General features: G+C 44.5%; 1 pseudogene; it reads right to left on the bottom strand.

Moving 5' to 3' along the window:
* Window positions 1-643: 643 nt before the first annotated feature.
* LOC147733842 (60 kDa heat shock protein, mitochondrial pseudogene) lies at window positions 644-4,908 on the bottom strand (annotated as a pseudogene).
* Between the last annotated feature and the right edge of the window lie 19,079 nt (window positions 4,909-23,987).

The following is a 23,987-nucleotide window of genomic DNA, read 5'->3' as shown; positions in this document are numbered from 1 at the left end:
GTTTACCACGGCCCTCACTATAGAGCCTTTTATTGAACTATAATTTCTCAGTGGATTGGTCTCTTCAAGACCCGTTTTGAATCCCGTAATGTTGTATCCCTCACCAGACTTGTACATGTCTTGTCAGCGATTGGGGTGACAATAATTGTACATTTTACACGTTTTTCTTCACTGTAAAGCCCCTCATTAGTTCCAGATAATTCCAGGCGAAGAGTCGCTATTGACCCTCCTTGAATCCTATTTTTATCTCCCACAGCACTTGTATATATTGCACATTGTCTTGCCAGCCATCCGGCTGACATTTTATATTTATTTCACAGAAAAGTGATAAAGTCACACTGCTTCTACGGTCTTTAAAAAGAAAGCAACTCCTGCTTTATCTACCAGGGCCGTTATTACTATCTTTGTGGGGACATTAATAACTTTCTCCACCATATTTTCTAACTTCACAAGCATGGCATTGTAATAAATATCCAGAAAACCCAGCGTCATCATTTTTGTAATCAATGACCCTTCAACACCTGCACTCCACTCATGGAACACCTTCCCAGTGTAGAGTAGCTCAAGGCCTTGCATTAGTCCAGATTTACTGTGCAATTCAGGGCCATGCAAGTTGTCCTTGCGTTGCTTGGTAGATGTGACTTTAGTATTGCGTTGCCCTTGCAACACCATGCATGACACAAGGGGAACGCGATACTATGATGAATCTTGACCCAGGTGCTTTAACAGCAACAACTCCTAGTCCAGCTTTCAGTTGGTTCAGCACAAGAGTACTGAGAGCTTCGCCATCAGCATCCACAGCAAGAATGACAAGAGGTTTACAATGAGCATTAGCTACTTCAAGAGCAGGAACAATGAACTGGACACTGGACATCTTCTTTTCACAGAGCAAAACAAAGGCAACCCGGAACTCGCATTTCTTGACCTTTTGCTATGGTGATGAGGTACGGTGAGAGGTATCCCCTGCCAAACTTCATACCTTCCTTAATTTCTAACTCATCATGAAGCATTTTGCTGTCCATCACTGTGATGACATCCTTGTTTCCAACTTTCCTCAAGCATTAGATACTGAGTTTCCAATTTCTTGATCTCCATTTGCCAAAATTGTCGCAACCTGTGCAATTTGTTCTGGTGTTGTTACTGGTTTCTATTGCATTTTCTGTTCATCAACTGCCAGCACTATCCCTATCCTTTTGATCTTCACTGGCTTTGCTCTTTTATTTAGTTTTTCAAACCCTTCATTGTCAATGGCACATGCTAGTACAGTTGCAGAGTTGGGATTCCATCTCCGTCCTCTTCATTTGTGTTATTGGCAACATCTTTTACTAGTATAGCACCAGTATTCTTATATTTATCTTTCAGATTGATTGCTTGATTCACTGTTGGCAGCTTTTGACTTCCTAAACTCTGTTCAGTGATGACACTCCTCCCCTTTGGTCCCATTGTGACGGCTACAGCATCCACTAACAATTCTGCATCTTGTAGGATCAAGGCCTTAAGTTCAGCACAAAACATAACATCTTTAGCACAGGAGCATGTGAGGTGAGGCGCCGGTACTCTGGATACTGCGATGTTACTATGGACACTGAACTAAGCAGTTTCTCCAAGACCCTGGCGTACTGGTTCTCTACATGGTCTATTATTTGTGCTGTCCCTATATTCTTGCTAGTTACTTTGACTCCTCGTGTGGCTCCCTGCTGGTGTAAATTATGATATACAATGCTGTGCATATTGATGATATGTTTTTTCTTTGTGCTCTATTCATAAGCATATCTCAGTGACTCTGAGATTTGTTTCAGTCTGTTTTTTTGTGACAACCTAATAAACAGAGACTAAAATAAACCATGAATGATCTACTATGTGATATAATGAGCAGTGCATGGTGGGGCGCAAGTTATAGGTACTTCGCTAATCTATATCTGGGAAATGTGAGTGTTTTAATTTTTTTTATTTTCTTTATTATACACATTATCAAAACCTCAATGAATACATACAAATCTGATAACAAGGCATAAAAGCAATTCTTTTCATTCAGTTATACCACAAAACATAATTAAATTAAGTTGCATTATCTTTCCTCTGCAGCAATTCATATGATCAATCCTTGCCCCCATACATAAATACCTAATTTGTGTTTCCTTGATCCTTTCACAGAATATAGACTATGCTCCAAATTATATATATTATAAAACTGGGCTCGCCACATTTAGAAAGATGGTGCTTCCGGCTGAAGTCAAGAAGACGCTAGACATAACAGAGCTACCGCCGTGGCAATAAAGAGCAAATATCAGAATTTGTACATGGGTCTCCCTTGCTCGAGATCCTCACCAATTTCCAACAACATCATGGAAGCCAATATTTTAACGCTAACCCTGGAGATTTCTGTCATGAATTTCTCTATATGTTGTAGATATGGCACTAGTTTACCACAAACATAAAAATTATGGAGAATATCAGTGTTATCCATACCACATCGGAAATATTTACCTCATTGCCCCTCCCACATTTCATCATCTTGGCAGGAGTATGATAGAGATTAAATATGGTTTCAGAAAACTGGGCTTTGAGATTCGCCGACAGACATATTTCCCCGGAAATAGCAATTGCCTTCTCTACAGAAGCCCCTGGCTCTACTACTTTTACTGCCCACTTACAGTTTTGTTTTTCCAAGTCATCAGTCCTTGAAGCTAAAAGGATTTTATAATGAACGCCTATCCTTTCCTGGCCCCTAACAGCCTTGACTATTTTAAGCAGTACAAGCACAGTGGGTTGGAAAATCTCGTATTTGTAAAAATTTGAAAACTGATTCTTATGGAGAAGAAATGTATCTGCTAAATCTATAAAAGAGACATAAAGCCCCCCAGTGTCATAAAAGTCCTCGATTTGGGAAATGCCATTCCGTCTCCAGCTAAGTGTGACTTGGTCATGAAATATTGATGGTAATATACCTACAGCCGTGTTAGGTGTATAAAAAATGAATCCCTGAATTTGTCAATTTTTCCGAACCACATTCCAAACTTTAATAGCTGCCCCCAGAATTTTGAAACATGTTCTTTTGTAATAGCTCCTGTCCAATTTCTTGAACAGGCAGTTCTTAACCTCTTTACCTAGCGTCATCTGGTAAATTGAGGGAGCCTCTGCACTATTGCTCACATCTTCTCCAGTGAACATTATCGCATATTTAAAAAGAGACAGGAATAATAATAGAGTGTAAAGTCAGGAACTGACTCCCCCCCACTCCCCGTCCCTCTCTGGGAAGAGTCATGAAATGCATAGCTCTCCAGAGTTTCCCTGGAGCCAACAAGAATTTAGCACAAACTGCATGTAGATGTTGTAACTGGGCACAACATACCTCCAACTGTACTGATCTATAAAAATACAACACCTTAGGGAGTATATTCATTTTGAGGATATTAGCTCTACCCACCAAGTACTGATGTAAGCATTCCCAGCTTTCTAACGATTGCTTTAACTTGGTAGTGATATCCCCCCAGTGGGAAACATCACTTACAACGCAACTTTTACAACGACATACCATTACAACGGAACTTTTACAACGCAAAAACTTTTACAACGCATGTATTTACAACGCATTTTTTTACAACGCAGGTACCTTTACAACGCATACCATTACAACATAAGTATTGGTAAGTATATAATTATATTTTAAATGTTATATGTTTGGGGTAAAGGGGTATTTCTAGGGTTCAGGGTCAGTTTTGGGTTTTTGGGTAAAGGGGTATTTTTGGGGTTCAGGGTCAGTTTTTAGTTTTTGGGTAAAGGGGTATTTTTGGGGTTCAGGGTCAGTTTTTAGTTTTTGGGTAAAGGGGTATTTTCAGGGTTCAGGGTCGATTTTTAGTTTTTGGGTAAAGGGGTATTTTTGGGGTTCAGGGTCAGTTTTTAGTTTTTGGGTAAAGGGGTATTTTTGGGGTTCAGGGTCAGTTTTTAGTTTTTGGGTAAAGGGGTATTTTTGGGGTTCAGGGTCAGTTTTTAGTTTTTGGGTAAAGGGGTATTTTTGGGGTTCAGGGTCAGTTTTTAGTTTTGGGGTAAAGGGGTATTTTTGGGGTTCAGGATCAGTTTTTAGTTTTTGGGTAAAGGGGTATTTTTAGGGTTCAGGGTCAGTTTTTAGTTTTTAGGTAAAGGGGTATTTTTGGGGTTCAGGGTCAGTTTTTAGTTTTTGGGTAAAGGGGTATTTTTGGGGTTCAGTGTCAGTTTTTAGTTTTTGGGTAAAGGGGTATTTTTGGGGTTCAGGGTCAGTTTTTAGTTTTTGGGTAAAGGGGTATTTTTGGGGTTCAGGGTTAGTTTTGGGTTTTTGGGGTACAGGGGTACAGGGTAAAAATAAATTAAAATTAAATTTAAATTAAATTAATTAAATGAAATTAAATTAAATTAAATTACAATAAATTATATATTTTTTCAATTAATTTATGATTATAAGATTAATATATATTTACCAATACTTACGTTGTAATGGTATGCTTTGTAAAGGTACCTGCGTTGTAAATACATGCTTTGTAAATACATGCGTTGTAAAAGTTTTTGCGTTGTAAAAGTTCCGTTGTAATGGTAGGTCGTTGTAAATGTATGCGTTATAATGACACCAATCCCCCCCCAGTTAATGTCAACCAAGTCTTTCAAGCTTTCACAGATTTTCATTCCCAGATACCTGACCTCCTTAACCACTCTAGGATCGCTGGCCATAATCTGTTTTGTACACAGAATCTGGGTTTTAGATGTGTTCATCTTATAGTCCAAAACTGCGCCAAACTCACATGCTAGGCGTTCTACTTCAGGTATAGCCGTGACAGGATCTGATGTTATGATGGCAATGTCATCAGCATATGCAAAGACATGGAACTGGTCTTCCAGAACACATAAGGGTTTAATCTGAGTACTTCTCTCTAACATTATTAAAAAAGGATTAATATATAGGGCAAACAGCGGGGGAGAGCAGGGACAACCCTGCTGTGTGCCTCTTGAAATTTGTATAGGGTCTGATACAAGACCCATAGAGCAGATCATTGCCGAGGGCGAGTGATATAGTACTTTTACAGCCTAGATGAACCCCTGAAAGAACCCCATGCGCTGCATAACCCACCAGAGGAAATCCCAGGCAACACGATTGAACGTCTTCTCGGCATCAAGTAAGATCAGCCCTAAGTCCCTAGCTTCAACCTTAGCAAAATTGAAAAGCGTGACAATTCTACTAATGTGATTTACAGTCCCCTGACCCAGAATACATCCATGATGTTTAGGGGAGACAAGGGGAGAAATAACCTTTGCTAACCTGTTTGCCAGAATTTATGCATAGATCTGCCTGTCACAGTTACCAAGAGAGATCGGGCGATATGACCCTGGCAGGTCCAGTGGCTTATCTTTTTTCCTGAAGATAACAATATTGGCCTCGTCCCAGGATTGAGGTGCCCTTCCAATTTGGGCTGCTTGGAAGACGGCGAGCAGATCTGTTTTAATATCCTGAAAAAAGGCCCTATACACCTCCGAAGCGAGGCTATAAGGGCCCGCTGCCTTACCAGTCACCATACTATTTATGGCTAGTTCTAACTCCTCCATGGTAATAGGGCTCTTCAAGATCTCTGCCTCCTCCTGTCCAACTTGTTCCACCAACTGTTGTATTGCAGAGTCCCCAGTATGTAACCCTGCTCCTTTCCCCAAATAAACATTTTCATAAAATTCATAAAAAATCTAGAGAATTTCTTGGGGATCATAACCCATATCAATTGATTGATTCTTCATACTGGCTATTCTATGTGCAACTTCCTTAGAATGTAATCTATTGGCCAGGCAACGCCCTACCACTTCTCCATACTCATAACATTCCTTTTTGTATACCAAGTATTTAGCTGCGATTTTCTTACTCCAGGATAGATTGATGTTAGCCTTACATCTAGCAACCTTAGTCTGTAATTCAGCAATGTCATTCTTAGCCAAGATCCTCTGTGCCAGATTTTCGTCTGCAGTCTTAAGTTTAGTATACAGTTCTAGCATTGTAAGTGTCAGGAACAGTCGCCAGAATCCACAGGAGCGAAGATAAATGCCCCCAACTTCCAAAAAGCAGCCCTCAATGGGAAATAATGAAACTCACTCTGACACACTGCTCTCAAAAAGTATTGGGGAATAAAACCAAGGAGTGTCCACCATAAGATGAGGATTGAGGTCGTTTAGAAGGTCAGCCAGGGAATGCGGATGCTGGAAGGAAAAAACAGTAACCCCCAAATAATGCTATATCATTCTAGAACATATTATACATTGAGCTGTGTTCAGTATCGTCTTGCACTCACCCGAGTCCATCTGGAAGACTCCTTGAAGAGGAGGATCACCAAATATCCCGGGTACCTCTTTTTGTATGGCTGAACGAGGATATGTTATCTGTACCCTAACAGGAGGTCTCGGGCTGAGGTAATCATAACCCACATTCATTCACCATTCATCCAAGGAGAACTGAGATGGACGGACAACATAAAGGGGATAGCGGGTAAACAAAGTATATCGGGAAGATAAGGCCTAGGACAAAGAAAGTAGCCAAACTAATGGGATCAATGTACTAGGATTGAGGTGTTTCGACCGGCCCCATTGCCAAAGCAAGACGGAGCAGACACACACTCAGTGAGGTGTGCCGTCCGGCTCCACGGGAAAAAGTGGAGCGGAAGGACTACTCCCTCAAAAAGGGTAAGGATACTATATACAAGCAGTGTGCCGAACAGAGACAGAGAAAAACTCCAGTTCTCACAGAACCGGATAGACGGCTCAATAGTAAAGCAAATGAGGCACCTAACAAAACAGACAGGGAAGGAAATGCAGCTAAGGTGGGGGTGCTGCTAAAAGGAAATACCGCTACACCTCCAGGAGGAATCCGATTCTGAGGGAAGCTGAGTCGGGAACCAGGGCAGCGGAATACCAAACCACGAAGACGCCAAGAAGCAGCGCCTAGCTGAGAACAATGCGGAAGTAGGAAGGGGCATGGTCACGGTACGTGTCAGTAAGCCAAGCGTCAGGCAACGTGTGAGGCGTTCCTATAGAGGGTTAAGGGAGTGTGTCAAAAGTGCGCCTCACAAGTCCGTGGTCTGACCCTGAACACAGCTCAAGGTCTCCTTCTTTTTCCCCGAACCCTAACAGTATCCCCCCGCAAAGGCCACCTCCCGGGGCATTGTTTGTTAGGATGGAGAGCATGAAACCTCCTAATAAACTGAGGAGCATGAATGTTTTCAATTGGTTCCCAGGATCTGTCCTCCGGGGGATAACCAACCCAATCTATGAGATATTGGATTTTACCTCTGTGTCTCCGAGAATCCATGATTTTATGGACTTCGTATTCTTCTTCTCCATTCACCAGTACTGGGGGAGGAGGTTTTTCTGGTTGCAGTGGAGGGACATATTTTTTTTATCAGGGAACAGTGAAAAACAGGGTGTATTTTCATTTGAGGTGGGAGTATCAATTTCAAGGTAACAGGGGTTACATGTTTCTGAATCTGAAAGGGACCAATAAACCTGGGTTGCAATTCTTTGGGGTCTTCTAATCTTTAGGTTTCTGGTTGATAACCATACTTTATCTCCCACTACATATGTAGGTTCTACCTCTTTATGTTGATCTGCCTGTTTCTTTATGGCTTCCTTAGCCTTGGTTAATTCTGTTTTAGCTTCTTCCCAAACTCTCTTGATATGGTTATGGTGCTCTTCAAGGGCAGGAATATTCGGCAGTGTCGGATGAAAGTGAATAGGTAACATGCGAGGATGATATGCATAATTTAAAAAGAAAGGAAAAACCTTAATGGAAGAGTGGGTAGCGTTATTGTAAGCAAATTCTGCCAAGGGGAGAACCTTTACCCAATCGGCTGGAATCCCTGTCAAAAGGCACCTTAGGTACTGTTCCAAAGTTTGATTGGTTCTTTCGGTTTGACCATCGGTCTGGGGATGGTAAGCTGTAGACAAACGATGGTCATTACCTAGAACGGAACACATGCCTTGCCAGAATTTCGACCAAATTGAGGGCCTCTATCAGAAATGATAACAGAGGGTAAGCCATGTAGCCACACGATTTGGTCTAAGAATACCTGTACTAACTCCTTAGCAGAGGGTATTTTCTTGAGTGGAATAAAATGAGCCATTTTGGATAACATGTCTACCACTACAAAAATAGTGGTAACATTTTGACCAGGAGGAAGTTCAGTGATAAAGTCCATGCTAAGGGAATGCCATGGTTCGGGGGGAATAGCTATAGTTTTTTGTAGCCCTGTAGGGGCACAATGCAGCGCCTTTTGTCTGGCACAGATAGTGCACGCTTGAACGTAATTTCTTACATCTTGAGTAATGGTCTCCCACCAAAACCAGCGTTGGCAGGTGTCGATGGTCTTGTTCATCCCTGGATGACCTGCTAAGGAACTGTTGTGACACCATTCCATCACCTTCACTGCAAGGGTACATGGGGTATATACAACTTGTTGTCATGATATTATAGTCCCTCTTTGATGCTGTTTACAGGGTCTAATTTCCATTGTGTGTCTGGGAGTCTTTCATATCGAGTTTGTAACTCTAAGAGGAAGTCAGGAGGGGAGTGGAATTCTGCTCCTATGACCTTATGGGCAGGGATTATCGGATGAGGTTCTTCCTTCTTCAGAGATGTGGAATACGCTAGCCTTGAAAGCGCATCCGCATTCCCACGTTGAGGTCCAGGGCGATACATGATTACGAAATCATATTCACTGAAGAAAGACACCCATCGCATTTGTTGAGGGGTGAGAGCTCTTGCAGATCTAAAAAATTTGAGGTTTTTGTGATCCGAATATATGGTAATCACATGAAGGGACCCCAGTAGATAATGCCTCCATTCTTGAAATGCAAATTTGATGGCTAATAATTCTCGTTCTCCAACCGTGTAGTTTCGCTCTGCAGGTAGCAAGGTCTTGGAAAAGTATGCTATAGGGTGTAGTTGTCCAGAGCCCCTATCTCGTTGGGATAAAACCCCACCCACCGCATATGCGTCTGTTTCCACAAAATATGGTAAGGCATTATCTGCATGTTTGACAATGGGGGCTGATGAGAATTTTTTCTTCAATGTACAGAAGTCTTGCTCAGCCTCTTCAGTCCAACAAACTACGACTCCCTTCTTTAACAATCTTGTTATTGGTGCAATGGTTTCCGAGAAATTAAGGATGAATCGGCGATAAAAATTTGCAAATCCAAGGAAGGACTGTACTTCCTTAACAGAACTGGGACTAGGCCAATGAATGAGAGCGTCAATTTTCTTAGGGTCCATTTGAATGCATTCAGGGGTGATAATGAATCCTAGGAAATCAATGTGGGTGGTGTGAAACGTGCTCTTATCAAGCTTGGCAAACAGCTGGTGTTCTTGCAGTTTGTTTGAGATTTTCTTGACATGGCCGATGTGTTCTTGTTCTGTTTGAGAATATATCAAGATGTCATCTATATATACAATGACGAATATATCCAAATACTCTCTGAAGATGTCATTAATAAAGTACAGAAGGGTAACAGTCAAGGTGAAGTGTTTTATCACTTTCGGTAAAGTGGTTCTGGGTTTTGAGATTATAGGAGACTGCACCCTTGAAGAGTCGATCTCGCCCATCTTCAAGGCCTCTAGTTTTCTGGATGCATAGACCCACACGCGACTGTTCTCTTTGATTCTCTAGGACGAACGGGACATTCTTTTGCATAATGCCCTCCATTCCCGCAGTATAAACACAGATTGTTTTTTCTGCGTTTCTCCTTCTCTTCAATAGATAGGGCCCCTCTTAACCCCTCTATTTGCATAGGTTCAGAGGTATCCTTGTTATCTTTCTTCTCTGAACGTACCATGAGATATTTGGGAGTGACCAGACGAGATTTTTCTCCTTTCCTTTCGTGTAATCAATGGTCTATCTTGACCGTTAACTCGATAAAGAAGGCGCAATCTTCCGGTGGATTCACTATTTGTGATAAAAGATCCTTTAGCTCGTCACACAATCCTCTATAGAATAATGACGTTCTTTTGTCTTCGGGCCAGTGAGTCTGTGCCACTAATCGGTTGAAACTGGTAATATAAGAAAGGAGATCCTTATACCCTTGTTTTAGATTGAGAAGGGCATTGTCGCTTGCCTGCATATACGTGTGTCTTGCGAATAGACTCCGCATTTTCTCTTGGAACATCGTAAAGTTATATAATAAGGGGTCATTATTCTCCACCAAGGGGACAGCCCATTCAGCGGCATTGCCTGCTAAGTAAGATATGATAAACGCTACCTTAGCAGCATCATCAGGGAATGCAGAGGCTTTACATAAAAACTGTAGTTGGCATTTGGTTCATGAAGATGCCGTATTTCGAACTGTCTCCTGTGAATCTCTCTGGCTATGCTAGTGGAACGGGGCTGGGTGTGTGTACTGTCACCTGTACCGGAAGGGGAGTTTCTGGGTTTTCTCTAGTGTTAGCTCCTAAAGTGGAAGAGGGTAGGGAAAACCTGGCAGGTTGGATGTAATTCTTTCGGGTCTTAGGAAGGGTGCCTGTCTCTCTCACCGAGTACTCTCTTGAGCCTTTAAGTGTATAACTTTTTCTTGTAGTCTTTGATTCTCATGTCTCAATCTCCCTACTTCTGCCTGCAAATCCCTTAACATTACAGATAGCTCTTCTACTCTGGGTGCTTGAGCGCCAGCATGGAAATCCTGTTCCATGCTTGCGCCTTCGGTATTCATCTTCGCTTGGGTGAAAAGAATACGTGGGCTTGGCTTTCTGTCAGGAACAGTCGCCAGAATCCACAGGAGCGAAGATAAAAGCAGCCCTCAAAGGAAAATAGTGAAAGTCACTCTGAGACACTGCTCTCAAAAAGTATGGGGGAATAAAACCAAGGAGTGTACACCACTCTCCCCATAAGATGAGGATTGAGGTCGTGTAGAGGGTCAGCCAGGGAACGCGGATGCTGGAAGGAAAAAACAGTAACCCCCAAATAATGCTATATCATTCTAGAACATATTATACATTGAGCTGTGTTCAGTATCGTCTTGCACTCACCCGAGTTCGTCTGGAAGACTCCTTGAAGAGGAGGATCACTAAATATCCTGGGTACCTCTTTTTGTATGGCTGAACGAGGATATGTTATCTGTACCCTAACAGGAGGTCTCGGGCTGAGGTAATCATAACCCACATTCATTCACCATTCATCCAAGGAGAACTGAGATGGATGGACAACATAAAGGGGATAGCGGGTAAACAAAGTATATCGGGAAGATAAGGCCTAGGACAAGGAAAGTAGCCAAACTAATGGGATCTATGGACTAGGATTGAGGTGTTCCGACCGGCCCCGTTGCCAAAGCAGGACGGAGCAGACACACACTAAGCGAGGTGTGCCGTCCGGCTCCACGGGAAAAAATGGAGCGGAACGAATACTCCCTCAAAAAGGGTGAGGATAATATATACAAGCAGTGTGCCGAACAGAGACAGAGAAAAACTCCCGTTATCACAGAACCGGATAGACGGCTCAATAGTAAAGCAAATGAGGCTCGTAACAAAACAGACTGAGAAGGAAATGCAGCTAAGGTGGGGGTGCTGCTAAAAGGAAATACCGCTACACCTCCAGGAGGAATCCGATTTTGAGGGAAGCTGAGTCGGGAACCAGGGCAGCGGAATACCAAACCACGAAGACGCCAAGAAGCAGCGCCTAGCCGGGAACAAAGCAGAAGTAGGAAGGGGCGTGGTCACAGAACGTGTCAGTAAGCCAAGCGTAAGGCAACTTGAGGCCTTCCTTTAGAGGGTTAAGGGAGTGTGTCAAAAGTGCGCCTCACAGGTCCTTGGTCTGACCCTGAACACAGATCAAGGTCTCCTTCTTCTCCCCTGAACCCTAACAGTAAGCTTAGCTTTTTTTTGCTGGTATAATCCATAGCTCAGGAGATTCCCTCTAAGGCAGGCATTAAAAGCATCCCACAGAACCCCAGCGGATGTTGAATGCCGGTTATCTTGGAGAAAGCCCTTTATTCTGCTCTTGATATGATCTATAAAAGCATTTTCAAGAAGCAGTGTCCTATTAAAAGTAAAAGTTTGTGGGTTTATACAAGAACCTAATGGGGGTATATCCATGACTACTGGTGCGTGATCAGATGTGATTCTTGGGAAAACTCGGATTTTGGCTTCTGTAAATAATACCGGCGATACAAAAAAAGAATTGAGCTGTACTAGCTTTTGATAGGGATGAGAATAAAATGTAAAGCCGGGATCGTGCAAACAGAGATAATCCATACATCGACCAAACCATGATCCATCAGTAAGTGAAATAGTGCCTTAAAAACACTAGGTTTCCCACCTTTGTAATTTTGTATGCCCAATTGAAGTTCCTTATTAATCAAGACAATATTAAAATCCTCACACCGCATCAGGGGGGTAGGCCATAGTGCGATCTCCATGTTAAGTTCTTCCAAAACCACAGTTTCATCAAGATTGGAGCCGTAAACAGTGCAGAGCGTAAACTTTCTCCCCTATCATACACTCCAAGATAAGCCATCGCCCCAACTTATCAGCTAATACCTGCCCTGAGGTTTGTATGGCAGGTTTGGCCAACACGCCACCCCGAGTCATTTTTGAGAGGCTGCTAAAAGCACAAAACCCATTTCTGATAATATTTTCCGCTTTCCCCAGGGTACATGGGTTTCTTGTAAACAGACCACATCTGGTTGAATCACCCGAAGTTCATTGGCTTTGTCTCTTATTATAGCTATTTAGGCCACATACATTTAATGGGCATATCCAAAGCCCAGGGCTAGCCTTTAGAAAAATAGGGGGTCAATCCAATACTCAATTCTCTAAAAACAGACATTAGATCTGTCAAAATCAAAATGTTATCAATACTGTGGTTTATTTTCTTTATTTTACCCCACCACAACTACCGACCCCACCCAATCACCACCTACCACCCTAAGCCTTCCACAAGGCTTTGGGGCCAAACGTCCCTGTAATGACAAGCTCCCGCCACCCAGGTGATCACCCCCACACCACACCCTTCACCCTATGAACCAAGCATGGCAACCTACAGAACATATTAAATTCAAAGCATTCTTAGACCATATACATGTTGCCAATGGCAACTTATCCTAATTAAATCACCTAATTTCACATAGGGTGAGATAACACACAAGAGAGAGGAGAAAAAAGAGAAAAAAACAAATGGGGAGAAACAGGCCAAAGATAAAAATAGAAAGCAGACATAGTTACGCATCTACATCCTAATTCTGGCCTTGACCTTGATTCTAACTGATTCTAACTGCAACCCCCAGAAAACACACGTTTTACAAAAGATTGTAAAAACTCTCTCGCTAAGACCTCAGAGGTAAAGAACCAGGTTGGATCTTTAATAATAACTTTGAGCTTGGCTGGGTATAACAAAAAAATGTGAGCCCCTTTGGCCTGAAATCGTGCGATAAGCTGCCGTAAATGCCAGCATCTTTCCACGGTTAGATGACAAAAGTTAGGCCTAACAAAGAACTCAAGCCCTTTCCTTGCCCTTTTTTATCAGGCTGTGCCAGAGAATACACATCTTCCCGAGCCAGAAAACTATGTAAAGAAATCAAAATCGTTCTAGTTCTATCTATAGTTTGACCAGATCTTGGACGGAGGTTGAATGGGAAGCGATGTGCTCTCTCTACTTCTCTCGCCCAGCCACATTTACGCAGTTCATGAAAGGCTTCCGTAAACAGGTCAATGATGAATTTATGAGGGTCCTGTCCTTCAACCTCTTCTGGAATTTGCAGGACTCTAAGATTGTTTCTACGAGAGCGATTTTCTATATCGGCTAGTTTCCACTGCGTATCGTCTTTTAGGGATCGTAGAGTCAGTCAGAGCCTTCTGTGCGACCAATTCGTCACAAGACATGAGATTCTTGCTTCTGCTTCATTAAATCTTGTTGTGAAGTCTGCGCAGGTCTTTGCTATGCGCCACACCGAGATCTGCAATTTACGACCCCTGGACTCTCCGATTCTCTACTCGTGCCTCCTCTCTGTGGGTGACCATGGTTTGATAGATCAGAGCTACTGTTATGTCCTCGGTTGTATTAGTTGGTACTTTGGTAGCAGTCCCCGGGTTACGGCCGTTCTCCGTACTTGAATCAGTTGAGCAGGAGTAGTCCCATTGTAAGGCATTACTTCCATTGCCATCGTTCGTTTGCTTGGCGCCACCTTTCAGATCCTGTCTTTTACGAACTGTTCGCAGACTACCATCTGATATATCGCCTGAATCCTCTAGGTGTATACTGCTACGATCACTACATTCATCACCCTGTGCACCAATCATAGCTGAGGCCATCAATATATATTTGAGGTCATAACTTGACGAATTGGACTGGCCTGATAATGAGAAGAAATAGTCCCCAGATTCTATATCCTGTAATGAGACTTTGAGACTCATATTGTCATCTTTTGTAGCCCCTTTAAAAACTACCCCAGGCTTGTCGGCACCCATTGAGTTGGCGTTGGGACCACCATTCGCAGAGTCCAAGGTAGGGGGCCTGCATGGAGTATTTGGAACACTCCCCTCCCCATGTATGCCCTCATCCATTCCACCACCTTGGGCGACTCCATGCAAAGATATTGGATCTATGTTAAGGTTACCAGTGTCACTAAGATTGCGGTCTTTCTTTCTCCCCTCTTGATCTGTGATAGGGTCTGTAGTGCACCTGGACCCTGCTTCTGCGTCAAGAGACATGCTCTGGAGGGTTTGGACATCTTTCCCTTTATTTTTAGCTTTACCAGCAGAAAATATTAGCGGTATGGTGCGCTTGCCCGCATTCTACGTCGGTTTTCCTCCTTTTGTCACAGCGTCCTTATACGGCATTTTAGAACCGCTCACAGTGCTCGCTGTATTCTTTGATCCAATACGACAATATCAGCATTGTCCACATGAGGGCGAGTCCTCCCTCTCGCTGCCTTGGGAGGCATTGCTTGCGCGCCCCTCTCCAGCCCTCTGCGGCCGCCGTAGTGTGTAGATGCCGGCAGAGAAGACCACCAACTGCAACAATGCAGACGGCGCAGCCCCGCAGAGATTACTGCGGCTGCGATGATCAGCATACCGCGTCGTTAAGATATTTCATTTTCCTTCTCTCTCCTGTGTGGTCAGTTTAACCTAGCCATAGTGTGGGGTTACAGCCCCTGGGAGCAATCAGCTCACATGTCCACAGCAACGGACGCCATCTTTGTGTTTTTAAAATTTTTAAATGCTAGTTCTTATCTCATTTCAAAACCTAACATCCCTTTAACCCATGGTTTTCTCAATGAATTTCTTCTGATTTTTTTTACGTAAACTAAGCTCTTATTACCATACCTTACTAAAACATCACTTTAACATTTATTTATTCAGTGACGTTCAGTAGTTTTTCATCGTATTCAAAGATGTCCAATGTCCACCTTCTTCGGGCAACCTGGAGGGTGCGCAGCTGCGGATAAGATGGCCGCAACCCCGACCCATCCCTCCCCTCAATCTTGCGCTGCGAAATGTTGGCCACAGGTCCTGGCCAGGCCTTGTGCTTGTACACCTGCAGGTTCCCACCCTGCTGCGTATGAGGCACTGCACACACACCCCACCAGTTCTTCTAAAGTAATTAGTCCACAACCTTCCATCTACTGGGAACCAAGTACCCTGTTGTAGCACTTGACTCTTTCAGGGTAATGAGTAAGCATGGGCGGAAAATCCGTTTCGCTCGCGGATTTTGCGGATTTTCGGTAAATTCGCAATTCGCGAGATTCGCGAATCTCCCGCAAAATCCGCAAATCCGCAGCTGCGGGTTTTGCTCGCACTGTTCGCACTGTTCGCGTGAGTTCGCGCCCCTCGAATAAGTGCAAAATTGCAGAAATACGATCTTAGCAAAACTGAAAGTAACTACTTACCAGGTTCAAAAGTTCAGGCTCATCATTAGTAGCCATTTCCTGTAGTGCTTCCTGAGGGGCCCCTCCAGAGTTCAGTTGCCAGTTGAAACTATTATGTGACCCTGCTCTGAACCTCAGAATAGTTACACATATGCCACAAAGGTCCTGAATTACAGCTAAGGGAGACAAGCAGGAGCCAGGCTGGAAGTTCAAATCCATTAATCAGCCCCTAATGCATTATTGTCAGTTGGGGCAGGGCAGGTGTTGTAACTAATTTTGCAACAATGAAAGCACTTAGCAAGTGCAAAAGATCACTAATCAGGAAGCACTAAGGAAGCAGGTGCCAGCTAAAAAAATATTCTGTGACACATTAATCAGCCCCAAATTAATTCAGGTCACTTGAGGCAGGGAAGGTGTGCTTGCGTTGCCACAATAATGTACACTGACTGGACAACCAGAGGGTGCTGTGATGAAACAGAGGGTGGCATGGGTGGGCCAGAGGGTGGCATGAGTAGTCAGAGAGTGGCAGTGGTGACAGAGAGTGGCAGTGATGAAGAAGAGTGTCCCAAACAGGCTGGACACGTAGAAACAACAAGTTCGCGAAACTTGCGACCCGACAGGTAAGTTCGCAATTTGCGACATTGTAAAAAACCCTCGCGAACTGGCAGAAACCCGCGCAAACACACACAAAAAAAAATCCGCAAATTCGCGAGAATTCGTGGATTTTGCGGATTGCGAGTTCGCAAATCCGCAAAATTCGCGAACGCGAGATTCGCAAAATTCGCCCATGCTTAGTAATGAGGCAGAGCAGCCCAAGGCCTCCTGAGGGAAGAAGTTTGTGCTAGTACCCCAGTACGCTAATAAATCATTATCCAGCCAAGGCTTCTGTTTCTAAAAAGACAAATTATTTTGTTATGCACATAATATTGTATACTAAGCATTCATTTACAATTCTTTCAAATTTAGCAGTTGGAAATTCTTATGATGGCACCCTCCTAACAGTCGATACCCCTTAGTGAACCCAAAACACTAAGACCATGCAATCCCACACATATGCTAGACATATTATATGGAGATATAGTTATAAAAAGGCAGGCCTACTGGCTTTGTCAGAGTGTCACCACATTCATAAAAGCTGAAAACTATCATAACATACCTATACAAGACCATTAAAACTACCATTTGTTAGAACTTGTAACTCAGTGTTAATTTGTAATCACCAATAAAGTATTCTCATTGTCTTCCTTAAGCCATCTCAATAAAGCATCATGATTTCAATAAAATTAGCATTTTTATTTTTTATTTTCAACGTTGTGCAAATTGGGGACGTGGCCATGACCACCTCGTAGATGACCTCACTCTTGTGAGGCTCCGGACCCAGAGGTTTTTGGTGATAGTAGCCATTAAAACGCCTGCAGACTACTATGTACATCAAGCAGCAGATGTGGTGGACCGACAAGACATGAGCGACGTGCCAGGCCTGAATTGCGAGGGGGTGGAGTGCCCGACACAGCCTCGGAGGCCCCGTTGCGATAGGGGTTGTAGGGGTTGTAGGCGTGCCTAAGGCCGGGATCGCTTGATCTCGTCGGCCACAGGCGCCCCTCTTCTTCATATGACACCTGAGCAAGGGCTCGATCCACTCCTGGGATGCGGTGCCTGACGATCCCTGAAGCCAAAGTTCTGGCGGACGGCGGCCTCCTGGGAGAAACATGGGCCAAGGATTTCTGAGGCCTGCCCTGAATCGATGCACTGCCGAGTGCCAGCTGGGCCCTGGCCAAAATCAGACCCATTCGCTGCTGCAATGGACGGGTACGGAGGGATCCCTCTACAGCTGGATTACAACATTGGGCTAATGCAGTGAGTGCTGTCCCTCACGTGGGTCACTGTCCGGTGCTCCAACATTGGATCTTGCCCTAAAGCTATGCCCGTCCCGTGCCATGAGGTGCGGGGTGAGTTTGTCAATCGGAGGCCGCTGACGCCTGCTGGCACCTACTCACCGGTGGAGGGCTACTGGTGCCCGGCAGGAGCACTGCTGCCCAAGTAGAGAGCAGCTTTCAGGGGCTTCCTTGTTCCTATTCGGTCGCATGGCACCCTGCTTCACATGTACTGTGCCTTAAATGCTGCCCTTCAGCCTTTGTACTCCGTGGGGCCTGCGGGCCTTATATACTGGCAGGTAGAGTTCCTGCTCCAGTCACAGTGCGCTTCCCTTAACCACCTGAAGTGGGCTGCTCAATCTCCTACCCCATCCATGCAGGCTCATGCATACAACACCCTGGACCAAGATGCTGACCCCTTATATTGCTAAAATACTGACCCAATGAAACCGCACCATCGGTCGATCGGACCCCAAGCAGCGGAGGCTTACCTATGGCTGTGTCAGCACACCCGGGACCCAGGGTTCCACACAGACACTGCAGAGGCCTCAGGCGGCAGCCCTATTGAGGCCCCTTTGTGTGACATCTCAACTGTAATGACTGAGCTCAAGGCGGGCTTCGGCGCTATGGAAGCACGGTTCGATACATTTGCAGGCTGCATGGACAAGCTGGTAGAGCGAATGGACCGGCATGGGGCCAGGATCAATGGTGCAGAGGAAAGTATCTCTGGTCTAGAAGACACCACTACAACAATGCAAAAGCACCTGGATAAAATGGAGTGTATACTTAAGCAAGTGGCTATTAAGAATGAGGACCTAGAGGCACGGTCCTGCAGGAACAACATTGGAATTTCCAGTATTGCGGAGACCAACAACATGGGCTGGCCTGAGGTTTTGGTGGAGCAACTATTGATGACCCTCTTTAAATGCTCCAGCTTCTTCTCAGCTAACTTTGTGGAGAACCTGGCACACCATTCCCTGGGTCTGCGCCCACCGGAGGGAACACCATCGAAATATCTCATAGCCCGTCTCCTCAACTATAGAAACAGAGCTGCTGCACTCCATCTGGCCCATGAGAAAGGCCCCTTGCAGCGCCATGGTTATAACATTTCAGTGTTCCTGGCCTTCACTTGCAAAAACAACAATTGATGGACGGAATGTTGCACAATGGCAAAACATTTACTCCCAGTCACAGATATGGGTTTAATCTATCGTTATTTTGCTCACCACACCGCCCCAGTTCAGACATGGCCATATGCAACTCGGTCATGATCCTGTGCCTCATGGGAACAGTCCAGCCCAAACTGCCAAGCCATGTCTTCCTGTTGTTTTTGCATTTGTCACATCGGGTGGGAAGGGTATGCTCAGACGTGAGTCCTGTGCTCTCCACACCACTGGAGTCAAACTATCCTGGCTGATGACGGCTGATAGCCAGAAACCGGTCCTAGGATGCTTGATTCCAGTCCAGGGAAAACATGGCTTGGTAGTTCAGGCTGGACTGTTCCCATGAGGCACAGGGTCAAGGCTGATTTGCATATGGCCCTGTCTGAACTAGGGTGGTGTGGAGTGCAAAAAAACGATGGATTTAGGTCCAGATATCTGTACTCGGGTGAATGTATGACATTGATCTGCATTCTGTCCATCAACTGTTGCTTTTGCATTTGTCACGCCGAGTAGGAAGGGTATGCTCAGACGTGAGTCCTGTGCTCTCCACAGCACTGGAGTCAAGCTATCCTGGCTGATGACGGCTGATAGCCAGAAACCGGTCCTAGGATGCTTGATTCCAGTCCAGGGAAAACATGGCTTGGTAGTTCAGGCTGGACTGTTCCCATGAGGCACAGGGTCAAGGCTGATTTGCATATGGCCCTGTCTGAACTGGGGTGGTGTGGAGTGCAAAAAAACGATGGATTTAGGCCCAGATCTCTGTACTCGGGTGAATGTATGACATTGATCTGCATTCTGTCCATCAACTGTTGCTTTTGCATTTGTCACGCCGAGTAGGAAGGGTATGCTCAGACGTGAGTCCTGTGCTCTCCACAGCACTGGAGTCAAGCTATCCTGGCTGATGATGGCTGATAGCCAGAAACCGGTCCTAGGATGCTTTATTCCAGTCCAGGGAAGACATGGCTTGGCAGTTCGGGCTGGACTGTTCCCATGAGGCACAAGGTCAAGGCTGATTTGCATATGGCCATGTCTGAACTGGGGTGCAGTGCAAAAAAACAATGGATTTAGGCCCAGATCTCTGTACTGGGGGGAATGTATGACATTGTTCTTCATTCTGTCCATAAACTGTTGTTTTTGCACCTAGCCTTCACTTGAACTGTGCAGGAGGCCAGGTGAAAATACAAAGATGTAAAAAACGCTCTCCGCAAGCTGGGAGTTCATTATGCCATGCTCTACGTGGCTCGCTTACAGGTAGAACACATTGGATGTGTCAAGATTTTAGACACTCCAGCGGACTCAGAGGCCTTCTGTAAACTTATTTGTGCTGGATCCTGTGCACCTGACCAATCATCTCCTGTCCACGGTGAGCCAGCGGGGCATGGGCGGTCGCCTCCGGCCTCTCAGGATGAATCTACTTGAGGATATCTATCCCAAAGCTGGGAGATTTTGCACTGCTGTGGCTATGTTCCCTTATGCCGGACATAGACACTCACAGTTTTACTTTCAGTCACTGCTATTGTACCTTATAATGGTGACTACACCACACTAACTTTCAAAATTGTTCTTGATGGGACCGCCGGTGCCCGGGTTGTTGTTATGCTCTCATGGTGATCACCAATCTTTACAATTTTGGGTTTTTCTTTTGTTCTTCTAACTGTTTATTTGGGATTCGCTGGATATTTCTCAATCTGGTGTGGGTGGAGGGTGGGGGATTGGTGGGGATGTTTTTAGTTGCAGTTGAATTGTTTATGGATGTTGCATGTCATGCTATTTCACAATGAGATCACATTGCCATCAGGATCAATGTACACGTGGGACAGGACTCGATGCATGTTCCCTCACACACTCAATGTTCTTTTTAAATCTGCTTGAGCTCTGACCTGTAGGGGCTTGGGTCTCACAAGAGGTTTAATAAGCCCTGGAAGCACAGTGTTACTCACACCCATTTCCAGATGATCCTCCTTACCCTTAGATAATGTGTGTGTTTATTTTTTATTTTGATGGGCTCACTGTTGGCCGTTTCAGATGCTTTTGGTGTCCTTTTGTTCTTGGTGGTCCACTCAATCCATCAGGAGGGATCTCTTTGTCATCCTGCTCTCCTCTCCCCACATGGCTCACCAGGGTGTACCCACCTAACCTTCTAATGTGGTCTTTCACTTTGCTTTGCCCTCAACATATGCTCCGAAGACATACTGACTACCAGAAATGAGAGATACTTTAATTCCGGCCTGTTCCCTTTTCTTATTTAATGGGGCAATAGGTCTTGATCCAGGTACATCTCTTTTGGGTTATCCAGATAGTCTTAAACCGTCTTTTGAAGCATCATTGGTGTTGCCACTTCCTGTGCCTACTTTGCCTGCACCTCTGAAACGAATGCTTTGCAGAGATTGACAGTGAACTTGAAGCTGTTGTTGCTGTGGGTTGAGTAGCCCACAATGTGTCGGTTACTAGTACAAAGACTGCGAGCCAGCAACACCACCCTTTCTGGAGGTTGAAGACAGCACTGAAATCATGTCCTGACCTTGAATTTGCAGTCATTCTTCAATATTGCCTGCTTAACTAACTCCAAGTCTTGTAAACTAAGACATACTTCTGTTAAAGGAATGAAAGTTGTCAGTGCTTCTTTGTACAATGGATCCAGGACCATTGCACAGATGTACTCTTGGGAGGATACAATCTCTTTTTACAGCCTTTGATTAGTGTTCAAGCAAAGGATTAAGCTGTTCACCAGAAAAGGTGCTTCTTTATTTTCATAGGTAAATGTGTGTTGTCTTACCTTTTGCAAATGATCCTGAAGCAGATGCAGCAATGGATTTGCTTGGCGCATAGTGCTCTCCTCTTGCTGACTTCCTGTGTAACAATCTTGAAAGGCACTCCACTATCTCCCATGTGTTTCCATCTATTGCCATGGCCTTGGCAGACTAATGCCCTCTCCTTTGAAATAAATAATCCTTAATGGGCGTGTACTGCTCATACAGACAGCTTCTTCATAAGGCTTTTATAGGTTCTTTATTAGCCCCCTAAATGATCCTCAGCATCCAAAATTATCCTTAGCTGCTTTGAACGAATGACTAAAATGAGTGCAACTTCTTTGGCAAGTGACTAATATGTTGCTTACTATGGGGCCAATTTCCAAGTCGGTGGACCCACGCCCAAGGTGGCCCTGCTGTGGGCCCCCAAACACGCTTGCTGACATGGTTTCCATGTCGGACAGGCCGGCATGGAAACCATGCCAGAAAACTTGCCTCGTAATATCCAGGGCAGAAAGGCCTACCCTTGAGATTACTGGCCTGCTTGCAACTGCCAGACAGGCTACAAGAGGCCGTCGGAAGGCAGCCAAAATGACATGCTGGTTAACTTTCCAACACCAGCATCATAATGCGGCGGTCGGAAAGTAAACCGAGGAGCCGATTAGGATGCAGCTCGGCAGGCTCCAATTGTCGGTTGGAGCCTTCCGAGCCACATCGTAAAAGCCAGACATATTGCCGTTTTCCGGTGCGACGCGCCGGAAAACTGGCCATCATAATTGCGCGATATTTACAATGTGCAGCGAACATGCATTAGCAGCAGTTTTCCTAACGCCTTGCCTTGCATTGCTAATTAGATGCAAAGTAGGCATTCCTGAGAAAAATATCATTGCAATAAGCGCTGATAAGGCTTTGCCAAATTAACAAGCCGGCAGCGGACCCGCAAAGTGATGCCTGAACTCGCGCTAAGCCCCCATTATCGCCTGATTTTAATGTCTGCAAAAAAGCTGACTTAGTATTATGTCCTATGGGAGATGGATTGTGAAGTTAAATCCACACTTCAGTATCAGCGAGCTCTGCTATTATCGCTGATCAATTACCTCCGGATTTCTCGCGTTGAAGTGGTTTTTGGCCGCTATGGCTGGATTTTATATTTCCAATGCACAAAGCGTTGTTAATACAGCGCTATCATGGCGATAAAATCCAGCGATAGCCGGCGATAATTATCGCTACATGTTGTTAATATGCTCCCAGATCTCTTTTTTTGAAGAAGCCTTGCACATTTAGGTTTATGCAATGTGATAAACATAGAGTTCTTGAGTTACCTTCTGTCAGCCATGGAAATGGTGATAATTCTGCCATTGTAAGTGGCAGAAACTCAATGCTGTGACCTCTTTGCAGAATCCATTCAAATACTTTAGTATTAAGTTCATCTAAGATCTCTGGTGGAGAGACCAGCTGTTAGCGATTGCTTCACTCCCTTGAAGAAGATCCAGTGTGCAGCAATGCACATGTAACCTGCTGCTTGACAACTGGTCCACATGTCTGTTGTGAGATATAGGGACTGAACTGTGCTCCCCCCTATAGGGTCACCAATCTATTGAAAAACGTAAGGCTGCTGGGCTGGCAAAGCAGCAGTGGAAAAATAGGTCAATTTGGAATCCTTAAATTTTAGACATTGGGTCTGGATTATTTCAAGAAACCCTAGTCCTTCCATAAACAAAAAAGGGAGGAAATCAAGTGCTAACATTTTTGCCATCTTGCCAATGTACAACCGGACTGTCTCATGGGTTCTGGTGACACTTCAGGGCACATGAGACTCCTTTGGGAGGAAAGGGGTGGCAGACAAATCTGAACGAATTAATTAATAATTGCTGTTGCTCCTTCAGGAATCAAGGAGGACCCTATGAGATGAAGGCAAAAATCAACTATATTATATAAATGATTGCTGTTGTCCCTAAGGGGAACAGGGGGATTCTATGGCAGGCATAGGAGCATGCAAAAACTGAATAAAATATTAAAGTGAATGCTGGTGCCTACCAGGGCCCATGGAGATTCCATGGGAGGCAGGGGCGCAGGCGAAACATGGAAACAAAAAGATCATGAACAAATGAACAAAAATGTCATGGTCCCTTGCTATCAATGTTTCTAGAAAATGGCTTTGAAAAGTGGAATATTAGGACTGAACACACACACTGGCTACATCAAATGCTAGTACGTAGCTCATCCACCACATGGCAATTGAAGAAGGAGGCAGAGAAAACAAAGACAAAGGGCTACCAAACGCACACACTCACTGGCTTCACAAAATGATAGTTGCTGCTTGGCCAGAAAAGAAGGAGGCATAGAGAACA

Source organism: Lissotriton vulgaris, chromosome 1_2 (assembly GCF_964263255.1).
Source record: "Lissotriton vulgaris chromosome 1_2, aLisVul1.2, whole genome shotgun sequence".
NCBI classification, from domain to species: Eukaryota; Metazoa; Chordata; class Amphibia; order Caudata; family Salamandridae; genus Lissotriton; species Lissotriton vulgaris.
Note: the sequence above shows the minus strand (reverse complement) of the source record. Positions and strands in the feature narration are given on the sequence as shown.